This window comes from Rhynchophorus ferrugineus, unplaced genomic scaffold, assembly GCF_030347505.1.
Source record: "Rhynchophorus ferrugineus isolate W39M unplaced genomic scaffold, kcgeb_rfMv2 rfM14, whole genome shotgun sequence".
Classification (NCBI taxonomy): Eukaryota; Metazoa; Arthropoda; class Insecta; order Coleoptera; family Curculionidae; genus Rhynchophorus; species Rhynchophorus ferrugineus.
In genome coordinates this window covers 23,711-39,057 of record NW_027472593.1, presented here as the reverse complement: position 1 = coordinate 39,057, position 15,347 = coordinate 23,711, and the positions used below count along the sequence as shown (strand labels likewise).

At 30.3% G+C, this 15,347-nt stretch overlaps 1 protein-coding gene across 1 annotated transcript in view; it reads right to left on the bottom strand.

Moving 5' to 3' along the window:
* Positions 1-15,131, bottom strand: part of LOC143205680 (eukaryotic translation elongation factor 2-like) — a 51,891-nt gene extending 36,760 nt beyond the window's left edge. Inside the window, exon 1 of the mRNA XM_076418776.1 lies at positions 14,920-15,131. The gene's annotated coding sequence lies outside the window, so the exon portion shown is untranslated. The remainder of the gene's footprint in view (positions 1-14,919) is intronic.
* Positions 15,132-15,347: the final 216 nt, after the last annotated feature.

Below are 15,347 nucleotides of genomic sequence, written 5' to 3'. Positions count from 1 at the left end.
GTATCCTCCCACGTGTAGAAAAAGCAAATTGTCTGCTCTATAAGACATACTCCTTAATTTAGACGGGTTAAAGTAGTCTAAGTACATCGGCCATGAAGAGATGAACAAATTTAGAAATAGCGAAGAAAAAAATTTGAGCGTCTCATATACAGAATTACTCAAATACATTAGTGCAAAGGTTCAAAAGGAATTTTTCACTCATCCCTTTTCAAAAATTCACCTCAGTATAATCGCAATATTCCTATACCAAATCCTTATCAACACCAAACACGCGTTCCACATCAACAAGGACTTTAATCAGCTGACCAAACAGGATTCCAAGAAAAGCAGAGTTCATTAAGTATATTAAAGGTTCCTATGGTCTTGAAACGGGAACGAAAAATGGAAAATGCACTAATGTTTGTTTATAATATCTAAGTTAATTATTCTATGTTAGTTATCCGTACAAATTCGTTCAGTTTGCTTTTTAAAGACTAACCATATCATATGAGAAGCCGTAGAGATTAGTTATTAGAGTCTTCAGATCACACGTGGTGGTCGCGGGTTCGATTCCCGGTGGAAACAACGACTTTTCGTGGGTGTTCTAGTTTGGTTAATGCCTTTGCCAAATCAGTTAGGTTAGGTAGCGGACCTCGGTGCCTGAAGCATTTCTTATTTTCAATCATTGTTCCTTTATTCATATTTTTCCTCAAACAGACTGCAACTTTACTTGACATGCCCATTGTAATACTTAATATAATAACTGCACAATTTGTTGAGCAAATATCTAACACCAAAAAGAGAAAAATATAATATTTTTAACAAGAAAATTTATCCGACTTCAAAAAATAAATAAGGAACACAGATAAGGTTTTTGTTTATTTTTATTTAGTTATTACAAGGATTATTATATACATATTTCAAATATTCTTTTTGCAATGGTTAAGTACAAATGGATGACTTTACAATGATGACAGAACAGAACGAAGGCTGGTGCTTTTATTAACTTAAATTAACTTGTCATATATTCCCAGAATTTTTCAATGATGCTGCATACAGTGCATCAAAATAGGTCGTTGTGGTAAATGAATCAAGTGAAATTTTCCATAGTCACTAAGAGATGGACCGTAAGAAAATATAGATCGGCATTGATGACCAATTACATAGAGGGCACCTAATGACTCATTCGCTAATCGAGGCGGACAACGGGTCGGAACGATGGGAATGCTGAGATGTACATTTTTCGGATACAACGGACGACGCCTTGACCGGAATTCATATAGGTTCTTAGAGTCTCTCGAAGAGTATCTTGCTGACGTAGTTGATATACGATTGTTATTGTAATCACCGTTGCAACCCCTAGTATATTATCAAGATTGAGACCATTATAATGTTTGTTGAATATTTGTATTTTATTTATCAAGAAATAAAAGTATTTCTTACAGGACATTGACACCGTATCAGAGAGTTGTTGCATTATAGGCAAGTTAACTCGGAGATTATTTATAGCAAACCCAAGAATAAGGTCAATTACATTCTTTCCCTGTACTATTATATATAGCTTGACATTCAAATAGTAACAATGTACCGGAATTTGATAGATTCACTTGTCTTAACAATTATAATGTTATCACTTACAATGTGTAGTTTAGATCTTTGACAAACAAATTTTGACATCATAGTTGACGGCACAGCTTGTGCACTAGAAGCATCAAATGAGGAGGTTTATCACGCCATACAGCATTTTTTCGCTAATTCAGTTATTTCTAGCTTCTGTTCTGATTAGACGATAAGCAAATTTCCTACACAGTCTGATTTTACCAATTTAACGGGGATGGTCCATTGGCTATTTTATCACTGTCACCACTTATGTTAATAGAATAATTCTTATTTAACTCACTATTACAACCTCAGCACAAATGTTATAGTATTTGAAATGTTCGTTATATTCTAAACACACACACTTGACAGGATAAATAGAAGGCCTTTATTCGACCACAATACTAGTTTATTGGTCCGAAAGGTAACAATGTACCAGAATTTGTTTGAAAATTTAAAAATATTATTTTAATTTTTTAAATTTGAACCTGTTCTGGAAACTACCGGATAGAAACACAGACTTACCTAATATTACCAAATTAAAACGGTCGGAGGCGTTGCCAATTATGCTCTCCTAACTATTACGTTAAATACGAGTAGGGCAGGAAATTTCGTAGGTGGGTGTTTTGGTAAAATTTTGCGAATATATGGAAATTTATGGAAATTTTGGCGAAATGTTTCGCCACGTCTAACATGAAACTGCTAAGAGCCGCGACGGAATCTGATTCGTTCTTTTCGTTCTATGGTTTTTTTATTTTGCACCCCATATTTAATGTGCCCTATGTAGAGAACAGTGTGGTCAGCTTTTTATAACGTTTATAGATTAAATTATTATTTTATTTTATTACTGGGTAGAAGTCCGTAGTTGAAATGTATTCCCGTTCTAGGAAGTGTTGTGTGCCCGGATGCACAGATAGTGAGGAAATGCATCATCGTTTTCCGTTAAAAAAGCGATCCTTAAGAAGTGAGTAGAAAACTTTAAAAATCCTAAACTGGTTGGTTAAACATGAAGCAAATTTATTATCGTTACCACGTGAGATATTTGTGTGATACATTTAAACCTTCCTTTAAGTACTTATGAACAATTTAGTGATGGTGAAAATAATATCACGAGCCCAGAACATGTACAAATGGAAGTGGATCAAAATCAAAATTATATCGAAGGCGAATTGAAGGAGTCAGTCACATCTCTGTTCATAATTGTTAATTTCAAAACTGTCTTACTTGGTAGTACCTATTTCCATCATTCCAGGCCCGCAACCAGGGTGTTCGAAGCAAGTATCATCGACACTTGAACAAACTCCAGAAGGTAATGGTAAAGTTTGTATTCATTCAACTAGTATTCCCCTTTCTGCTCATTTTTACTGTTAATTACTTGACTATAAGTTCAGTCCAGCTGTTCCTATAACAGCCAACAAAGTTTTACGTTGTACCGTAGTGTATATCTCAGGTTAATTAGTATAACTTTTTAAAAGATATGAAATGTGATTTTTGTTTACATACAATTATGAATAAATCAGTAAACCCACAAATTGAGACTGATTTTATAGAGACAAGACAATATATCGTGTCCCAAACTCTAACAAAATTGTTTTAATATACAAGTAGTCAGTAGGTCTTTGAGCTATATCTTAAATTATTCAGCGATTTTGCCATGTCGATTATATAACAAAATTATTGTCAAATGTTTTAAAAAAGTAAATTAAAACTCCTTCAATTGTACATTCCATAATGATCTTTCGGATAAAATATTAAAAGTACTGACGGAAAGATGGAAGAGGTAATTTTATTTTGCTATGCACCAAAGTTTTTTGCTTATGGTTTATATTTATATCTTATAGATTTTTATTTTTTTATGTTTTTTATATTATATTTATATTTTTAGATAAATTTAGATAAATGTAGATAAATTGACATTATAAATTTATATTTATTGTTATATATTATATATATATATATATATATATATATATATATATATATATATATATATATATATATATTTAATTGAAATTTAATTTAACAAATTTAATTCAAAAAAAATTGTTTTTTATTTGAAATTCACGCCAAGGCTGTTACGTGCATTTCGCTTTGTGTTCTCAGTGGGGAAAAGTACGCTTCTTCGAGTGCAAACGCAAATTTTTTTAACCAAATTATTACTTAATTAGTCTTTTTTATAATTTTAGATAGTTTAATTTACGATTGTATTGAAATATATTTTATTTAGTTTTTGATTGAAATATTTAGTTTATATTATTGTATACACTAATTTTTTCTATATATATTGCTTTGTTTTATATTATAATAGTAGAATTAAGTAATTATATAAGAAAATCAAATTGCTATGGAAAGACAAAACATGGAACAAAAGAAGCTTTTCTATTTTGAAAACTGTACGAATTTATATACCTGCTCTAATTTGAATGTCCATATCAAGAGACTTTCCTGCTGAATCTTACAATAATTTTATGTTTTAGAAAAAATATCTGCATTAAATCTGAAGGGTGTATTCATTTTTAAATATTTTACTTGCGAAAATAAATATAGCAGCAAACAAATATTGAAACAGCCTGGATCCAAAACAAAGCATTCTGCGATTAATGAAGATACCAAAGTAACAAAAATACTGTACACATGTAAGTTATGCGAGCATACTACAATGTAAGCGAATCTTCTAATGAATCATTTACATTCAACTCATAACTTAAACGTTGAGGGGTTATTGAAATTTAATACCTTTAAAGAAATTCAAATATGGGAAAATGATATGGAGCAAGCCCCAACCTCGTGTCAAGAGAGAAGAAGCTATATTTCTTTATATTGTGCTAGCATAATATTTCAGGGTCCAAGGAATTTCAAGGAAGAAACAAGATAAATACATATTGCCTAGCTAGTATTAAATTAGAACAAAGATGAATATGAAGTAGAATTCACCAAAACATATTTTGGACATGAAAATACCTTAAACTCTTGCAGCTCTCGAAAACAAATAGAGAATAAATTGTAACCAAATGAGCAGCTAAATTACCATTTAATGTTATAGAGGATGATGTAAGACACGATGTGGATATTACTAATGTAAGAAGATTAGATTTAGTGACTCATGAAGAGTTACAAAACATAAAAGCAGCTTATGATTTTGAATCCACAGCTAATAGAGATGAAAATGACGCCATAAGTGTAGAACGATGGGCAAATGAATTGAAAGATACAAGATATATACTGTTATATAACCCACAAGGTGGATATATGGGACGTCTACCTCAATTAGAAAGAAGATGATAAATTTGCAGTTAATGTCCAATGTTACCACAATCCTAGTGAGTCCATATAACTTAGACCCTTAAGAAATAGTCCAGAGAAAATCGATGAAGTGGATGCAACACAAATAACATAACTTTATCCTATTGTCCTTTATACTTAAATAAATTATGTTTATTGTAATATTGTTGTTTTGTATTTTTCCTAATTTCATAAGTGAAACGTAGATATTTTGAGATAAATATGTATTAGTTTACCTAGTACATTTAAACATGTCAGTAATTGTAATTTCAATCATCGCCGATCGTCAATATTATTTACGATGTCTAATTAATAAAAATCCCAAATAAGGATTTCAGTAAATCATTAATATTAGTGTATTATAAGGTGGTTGATAAAATAATACTAGATTAAGGGTATGCTTTTGGCCATAATCAATTTATTTTATCAGTACCATTTTAATACGAAATTGATCTTACAATATTTATATTACAAATAAATCAAAAGAGTTTTGAATGTCTAGTTATGCAGGTATTAGATATTTAGTATATTTTTGAAATGAATAGCTATTTTGAACTTAAATATCGCTTTGTTATAACATCAGCATCATTGATGCATATTAGAGTATTTACAAGAAAAATAAATATCAATATGCCTTAAAATTGATTAAGATAAATATATGTATATTTAGGTAGGTAGCATATTTTTATTTAAATTTGGGAATTTTGATTATTGTTATTCAGAGAAGGTTTTAGGAGAGACCTGAAGGATCTACAACGGATTTTCAAGTTTAATATTAAGATATATTAAATGCAACTTATATGTTTATGATAAATTGATTATCAATCCTTATGTATTTATAAATCCATAATTTTAGTATTATTCCTCTAGATATTACATAATAGAATAAAACCGAGTTCTAATGTTAATATTTTCTCAATATTTTGGCCAAAAATACCGACGAAGACTTGTACTATTCAAGAAAATCATGAATGGTTCCAAATATCTAAGGTACATAGAATTCGATCTAGTAATGCGATATTTTAGACCGTTTCATTTAATGTCAGTTATGTTTTTTCTTAAATTTGAAGGAAAGTGTAAATGAACTAGACGGGATTGCCACTTCTTTTTAAATGTACAATTTGTCTACATTTTGACGACATGTTGTTGTAACACATCCTAGAGATGTTAGAACTTCATAACACATCATTTCCAAAGACGCCATGTTCAGAATCACTACGCTTCTCTTATTTTCTATTTCTAGTGTCTTTTGTACCACCCTGATTGAGTTTAATGATAATTTGTTCATAGAGTGTTCCAGTTTTCTCTTTTTAATTTCCATTTATTATTTATTAAATCCTCCTTTATTATGTTCACGTTATAGACATTTATTATTAAAAATAAGCCCAAGATATATTATTGGAGGAGATTTTAGAATATACAGAAAAAGTGAAAGTGCCATCGGAAAAAAAGGTCAGTACTGTAAAAAATAAATGCAAAATGCCATAAAACGTTAAGAGCCGAAACTGAATATCTGGACCACAAATGCAGCGTAGGATAATTTTAAACATAAAAATAACAGTATTATTTCAACAACACGTAAAAAAATATGAGAACACTACACAAAAAATAGATAAAATGGAAACATCGACATCAGGATATCACATATTGCAGTTTTGAATGTAGAAAACACTACTAGAACCCAGAACGAACGGGCACTCTACAATGCGTGGATGAACGAAAAGTCAGAGAGTCTTGAAATTGCATTAACCAATATTCAAAAACAAATATATGCCCTCCAGCTACAACTAAATAAACAAAGCTCTGAAGGTAAGGACAAACCACCAAGCCAACAAACGACAACATACGAAACAGATGAAGAAGAATTGCAGAAAGAAATAGGCTGAATAACGGGTAAAAGTAAAAAAATAAAAGCAAATAATTCACCAGGATCATCATCACAGCAAATAAAAGTAAAACCAAATAATGAACAAAATAAAGAAATTGGAATGCCCAGGTCACCCCCAAGTATCGTAAGTAATATTACCGACTTTGACTTGCTTTACGATGAGGTCCAAGTATATAATATTCAAAGCAACGGTACTAAACAATGGACAAATAAAACTCGACGCCGAATGTCGTACAATATTCACAAAAATAATAGATTGTTCAGAGTTGCTGAAACTGTAATGGCACTCTTATGACGACAAAAAAAAAACAGAGGCATCAAAGCTATGGCAAGAGCGCTTCCATCATCAGCTAAAAGTGAAAAATTAATGCAGAACTAAACCAAAATGGGCTTAAATGCTTAAATGCGACAAATAGTTTTAAAATATAAAAAATCAAAATTAACAAAGGAGAACTTTTAGTCCTCAAGAAGCCATTACGTCTATTTATGTTAGCCTTTGAACATGATACGGACACAAAAAAACAGATGTGTAAAATGTTCAGGTAAACATATCACCACAGAGTGTGACCCAAAGAAACTAAGCCGAAATGTGTAAACTGCAATGAAGCGCATCCGGCAAGTTATAGAGGATGTGTAGTTGCTAAAACAATACAAGGGAGGAGAAATAGAATAGCTCAAGTTAAACCTCAAGAACCAATAAGTGAAAAGAAACAACCGAAAAAATATAATAACGTTCATGGAAGTATGAGTCAAAATAAGCAAAGAGACACAAAGGACTACTTAAACTAATAGGAAAGCTGGACAAACAAGAAAAAATGATCGAATATTTTCCCGAAGGTATTAAAAAACTAAAAAAGAAAAATATTAGGTAATGACGACATCTAATTCCTGGAGCAAAACTTTATCATGTATAGCTAATATATAAAAATATTAAATGGACCGCCCGTAAAACTGCTGAAGTTCACAGGTGCCGACATTTAATACCCTCTTTGTTCATCGACTTGAAAAGATCTGCATCATAAGCTTTAGGTCTGTCGATTTCTCGGATATTTGTTGTTTGTAGGATGTTTCTGCACCAGTCATCATTATAATGAAATGCTATGTCTTGTTATCGCACAATTGAGTCGGAATAGGGAATTTATGGAGATTTCTTTTGGTCTAGAGTTGAACAATTAGTATTATTTGTTTTAAAATTTTTAACCGAAAACTAATTTCAGCATGGGGCTTTTTACACTGATTGAGTACAAAGGGATGACTTTACAATTATTACAGAACAGGAAGAAGGCGGGACGGTGTTTTGAACTTGCTTAAAATTATTTTCTTTCTTGATTTAAATTAACTATTCGTATATACCCACAAATTTTTATTTCTATTGCCGCTTCAGATTAAAAATACATAGCCCTATTCAATGATACTAAATACAGTGCATCAACATAGGTCGTTGTGGTAAATGAATCAAGTGAAATTTTCCATAATCACTAAGAGATATACCGTTAGAAAATATAGACCGGCATTGTTGACCAATTACATAGAGGGCACCTAATGACTCATTCGCTAATCGAGGCGGACGTGGTAACGGGTCCGAACAATGGAAATGCTGAGATGTATACTTTTAGGATACAAAGGGCGACGCCTTGACCGGAAATCATATAGTTTCTTAGAGTCTCTCGAAGAGTATCTTGCTGACGTAGTTGAGATACGATTGGTTTTGTAATCACCGTTGCAACCCCTAGTATATTATCAAGATAGTGACCATTATAATGTTTGTTGAATATTTGTATTTTATTTATCAAGAGATAAAAGTATTTCTTACAGGACATTGACACCATATCAGAGAGTGGTTGCATTATAGGCAAGTTAACTGGGAGATTATTTATAGCTAAACCAAGAATAAGGTCTATTACATTCTTCCCTCTACTATTATATATAGCTTGACATTCAAATAGTAACAATGTACCGGAATTTGATAGATTAACTTGCTTAACAATTATATGTTATCATTTACCCCTAATTTGTAGTTTAGATTTTCGACAAACAAATGTTGACATCATGATTGACGGCACAGCTTGTGCACTAGAAGCATCAGATGAGGAAGTTTACCACGCCATACAACATTTTTACGCTAATTCAATTATTTCTAGCTTCTGTTCTGATTAGACGACAAGTAAAGTTCCTACACAGTCTGATTTTACATTTTTGACGGGTATGGTCCATAGGCTATTTTATCACTGTCACCACTTATGTTAATAGAGTAATTCTTATTTAACTCACTATTACAACCTCGGCACAAATGTTATAGTCTTTGAAATATTCGTTATATTTTAACCACACACACTTGACAGGATAAGAATCTCACTTCTGATGTCAGTAATTAATTAAGATAAAAAGTTTATTGGGCCAACAGGTAAGACAGGGCAATGTGTTTCGATCAACCAACTAACGGATACAGTTCTGGAAATTACCGGATAGAAACACAGACGTACCTAATATTACCAAATTAAAACGGTCAGAGGCGTTGCCAATTATGCTCTCCAAACTATTATGTTAAATACGGGTAGGGCAGGAAGTTTCCGTCCAACATGTAGAAGTCGCTACCTTTAACACATTCCTTGTTTTATTCGCTATGCTAAGAACCGTGACGGAATCTGATTCGTTCATTTCGTTCTATGGTTTGTTTATTTTGCACACCATTTTCAATGTGCCTTATGTAGAGGACAGTGTGGTCAGCTTTTTATAACGTTTATGGATTAAATTATTATTTTAGTTTATTACTAGGTGCAAGTCCGTAGTTGAAATACATTCCCGTTCTAGGAAGTGCTGTGTGCTCGGATGCACAGATAGTGAGGAAATGCTTCATCGTTTTCCGTTAAAAAAGCGATCCTTAAGAAGTGAGTAGAAAACTTTAAAAATCCTAAACTGGTTGATTAAACATGAAGCAGATTTATTGTAGTTACTACGTGAGACATTTTTTGATACATTTAAACCTTCCTTTAAGTACTTATGAACAATTTAGTGATGATTAAAATAATACCACGAGCCCAGAACATGTACAAAAGGAAGTGGATCAAAATCAAAATTATGTAGAAGGTAAATTGAAGGAGTCAGTCACATTTCTGTTCATAATTGGTACCATTAATTTCAAAAGTGTCTTACTACATTTGTAGTGCCTATTTCCGTCATTCCAGGCCCACAACCAGGCTGTTCGAAGCAAGTATCATCGATACTTGAATAAACTCCAGAAGGTAAAGGTATTTGTCCAGAAGGTAAGTTTGTAAGTAAGTAAGTAAGTAAGTAAGTAAGTAAGTAAGTAAGTTCCGCTCATGTTTACTATTAATTACTTGACTATAACTTCAGTCCAGATGTTCCTATAAGAGCAATCAAAGTTTTACGTTGTATCGTAGTGTATATCTCAAGTTATTTAGTAAAACTTTTAAAAAAAGAAATGAAGTGTGCTTTTTGTTTACATACAATTATGAGTAAATCAGTAGACCCACAAATTGAGACTGATTTTATAGAGACAAGGCAATATCTCGTGGCCCAAACTCTAACAAAATTGTTTTAATATACTCTCAGTAGGTCGTTTGGCTATATCTTAAATTATTCGGCGATTTTACTATGTCGATAATATAACAAAATGTTTATAGATATGTTTATAGATATGTCATACAGTTTGACATATTATACCATAATATGTTAATCATTATCAATTTATCAACTAATAATTATGAGGCTTAAGCGAATGTGGTGATTGTTTGATCGATTTGAATTAGGACTTCAGAAATAAACGTTTATTATAGACGTAGATCTTGAAGCCTTCTATTACGAATTTACTACTTAAGTTCTCTGCAGCAATATTAACACCCATGGTACATTAGAAATGATGTTATCCACAAAGATCTACGGATATCAAGGGTCAACAAAGATATTAAAAGATTTACGAAAAGACGTCCACATTGGACATTAACATACTTGGATTGTCAGGATCCGGAGGTTGAAGAGACAAAATACCATCTGAACTAACATAGTTATTCGTTAAAACTGCGCCATGCTTTAAAACTATGTGGAATGCACTACTGGAAGTACGTCCATCAAATGTCAATTCAGTTTAGGTCTTTTATTTGGGCTATAAAAACAATATAAAGGAAAAATGTCTAGATACTTATAGTTAGGAACCAGTTGTAATATGCGTGCCATGTGATTTTAATTATTGAATCACTCAAACTAAAGAACAACAAATAAAGCTATTAATAACAGGAAGACAGATAGCTAATGATATACCAATTAAAAATATAATTGTAAACATTTTATCTATACTGAATGTAAAATTAATAAACTCATCATTAATACTAAGGGGAGATAATAGATACGTTATCACGGTATCAAGACTGTATTATACTTCATATATTTCCGGAATATATATTTTTCCTGTAAATTCAAAACATACATGATAGCTGTTAATCCGATAAAAATAATAGAACGGTTAAAGCAGACTTATAATAAAAATATATTATATATAACCAAATAAAACTATGTTATTATTTATTATATATTTGGGACGTTGTTGTGCTTTTATAAAATTCTAAAGTTTGAATTGGCCATTCTACGACTTCCATCATTCTATTTCCAAAAAATTGCTATGGACGGAAGTCTGTTCTCGATTCTGTTTGTGTTCGGTCAAAAATTGAAATAGGTGTGTTTCGTCTAATTCAATATTTGTGCGTGAAGGTCATCAGAATTTACCGACCACCGAAACAAGTACAACATATATAATTCACTCATGTATAAATCTCAAATGATAGATCCAATAATTCAAGTTATATAACATCCTATTTTTATCCGTAATTAAATATTTAAAATAAACAGCTACTACGAATAGAAATCTCAATTCTGAAGTTAACAAAAGCTAATTAAATAAAAAAGCAATTAATTTATTTAAACTGTATATTTCCAGTGCATATCTTATCTAATTTGAACTAATTTAATATAGATTTTTAACATAACATACAGACAAAAATATCCAAAGAAATATGTCACCAATAATTCATCTAATTTAAGAACAGACTTATATAACGTTGAAAATAATGTGTTTGAGTTTAGCATTGAAAGAAATAACCAGTTTTGAACAAAATCTCTGAAAATCTACGTTAAAACCCTTATATCCTATCACTTATCCGTTGTATTCCATGGACATATTCGTTGGACATGATTCATTCAAGTTAGGACTTATTTTGTTGTTCTAGTTGCTGAAATGAATAACTTATCCGAGCAACAACTCATATATTAATTAAATTACCAAAATTGGCTTAATTCATGTATATCAAATCAAAAAGTTCTTTCGTTTTTTGACAATAAAGGCATATAATTGAACTTCTAATAATTAATTATTATTCCGAGTTAATAGTTAATAATAATAATAAGAATAAAGACTGCTAAAGACGTTGCTTTACACAAAATATAAAAATAAATATGTTAAAGTGTTGTAATTTTAAGTATTTTTACCACTACGAAAAAAACCAAAATTTACAAAACCTGCTATCAATAATTGGTTTGTTATTAAAATAGTTTTAATCATCATTTACATCACTACATAGTATAAAACAAAGTCGCCTTTTCTGTCCCTATGTCCCTATGTGCGCTTATATCTTTAAAACTACGCAACGGATTTTGATGCGGTTTTTTTCAATAGATAGAGTGATTCAAGAGGAAGGTTTATATGTATAATACATGCATAATATACTAAGGCGACATTGCTAATATTAGAGGTTTCTAACGTGATGTCGTAAATTAACCTATTTTTTTAGGCTTATTTAGCAATTAGCAAAAACGCTGCCTAACCCTACGAGTTAGATCAAATTAATGTAATACAGTATTGTACACCATAAAAAGGTCTACAAAAAAGTCCGCGATGGTATATGTTTATCTTTTAGGGATAACCCACATTAACCATTTTTATTGTTTACTTTTTATGTGAGAAAATGGCTTATTTACGAAGCTATTTTAAGCAATACGGCATTAATCCTTATCGAATTAAGTACCTTAAATACAGTGTGCAATTAATATAGATCAATATGGTTCCTTACAGCATGTAAATTAAACAAATATTTTCGTGTAATGTAATAAAAATTGTATGAATTTAGATATTCCAAAGATAGCAGGAAATCTTCATAGTAAGTATAGGGGAAGAGGAATTGTTTTACTCCAAATTTAATGCGTGCAGGCCAAGGGCAGTAATGAATGAATCAAAAATACTGGATCGATTTTAATCATGTTTTCATTGAGTGACATAGGCATATATATTTTATGTCCGTGCAAAGTCGGAGCGGGCCGCTATGTTTTTATATACAACGTTCATATTTTTTCTGTAGTGTATTTAATTTAGTATCAGCATTGTACCCGTGCGAAGCCGGGGCGGGTCGCTAGTAAAATGATAAAAAAAGAAGTAATAAAGCTAATTTTTTGTATTACAAGCATCTTTAAAATAATTAACTAAATATTAATAATAAAAACTCATGTAATAATATTCTGTTCTATATGAATGTCTGTGCTGGACGTTAAAAAAATGTTATTTATGCGTTACGGGTAAATCATATTAAATATATAATACAAATAAAATAAACATAATAATTATCAGTGCTTACGCCGAATAAACCATTTTGTATCACAATTGTTACGTTGAGTATCCATAACACACTCATATATATTTGAAACACCTCCTATATTATAGATTCTCTTAATAATATATCACAATTACAAAGAACTGAAACAATTTAACTTTTCATAGCGACGATTAACTTTATTTTGTCAAAATTAATATGACGTTTGATGCTGAAATGTTTCCAGGGCACACTGACTTATTAATTTCAACATCGACGAACTTCAACAAGCAGTGAAAATCGACCATAAAAGCAAGATAATACTGAAATGATATCGGAATATTTTACATAATCATATTATCGATTAATTTTATCTAATATAGTAATAGAGCTTAATATTTGTAGACTAGATATTCACGAATTAAATTATTTTCAGTTTTCTATTTATGCATATTCAACAATTGAACTGTCAAATAAATGTATAGTAATATAATAATAGAAGTAATTTAAACACATAATATAAATTTAAACAAATGTAATGATAAATATTATAAGTATATTGATTAAATATTATAATTTATGTATTGAAATTAATTAAATTTACTTTCACTGCCGAGGATTTTCATAATATCGACATCGAACAAGAAATGTCATGGAAAATATTTACATTATATTTTCAATTACTTTTATATAAATATAAACCTGAATTGCACATCACTAAAATTCACAGATTCATACTTAATATAAGACATAGCACAAACTATTTCCGAAACGGGCAAGCAACAATTTTTATTTTTCGAAAAACTATTAAAGGGAAACATATTCCTTGGAGTGGTAAGAAATAAATGTGTTTATGATATCGAAATAATTAAGCAACTTGGCAACAAATTTACCAAAATAAAACTTATTGATATTAAAAATATGTTAAATATTAAAAAATATAATAATGAAAACAATCAACTTTTATATTACTTTAATTAAATGTAAATAGTGTTAGTTACAACAAAGGTATATTTATTCAAATATCAATAATTAGGCATCATTTTATTTAATACTTTATAAGTTATTTGATTCATCCTACATTGATTTTTTTAGTTTCTATAATGGAATATTAACATGCAGCTAAAAATAATAAGAAAACACTTAATCATAAATATATTTAGTAATAATAATTGTTTTAAAACTGCTTTTATTAATAATAATAAATTTATGTTTTCAATATTATGTAAAAAATATTTTCAATAAATTACAATTTATTTGAGTCGCAATATAATTCAATATTATGTATGTAGTATATAAATAAATGAAATAAAAACCGATATATTATTAAGTTAAATATATGTTAATACTGAAAATAGATAACTTTTATACTAAATTAATTAAAATACCTGAAACTATATAAATTTAAATAAAAAATCAGTGTTAAGATTGAATTAAGGAACTATGTAAATCCTGTTTAGAAATCTTATTAAAAAGATTATTAATGTAAAAAATAACATTGTTTTCAGATTTTATAATCATCTAAACGAACTGATATATAATGGCGATAATATAATGTGTCATAAAAATAATACAAACCTTATATTACGAACAAAAAGCATAAAATCCTATTGCATGAGTGTACATATAAAATAAATCTTATTAAAAAAGTAAAAAATAACTGGCACTAAACCGGCATTAAAGTCGCAAAACAATATCGAAATAACCTAAATCATTCGTTTCGGCGCGAACGAGCGTCGACGGTCATCGACGTCTCCGCGACGCCGGTGTGGCAACAACTGACTCACAGCGTACAAGCGGTATAAGGCACACGGCTACGCGGCCCCACCCGTCAAGACGGTTCCTGGAGTAGGCGCCCGCACCCGTCTCTACCGGGTACGACCGCTCACTAGCATTGTAACTAATCTTCGATAGGATTTATCAAAATTAGCGAATACGATATATTATAACCAATCTTTATATATAATAGTGGTCGAAATTCCAGCATACTTTGTTAAATTAGTTAT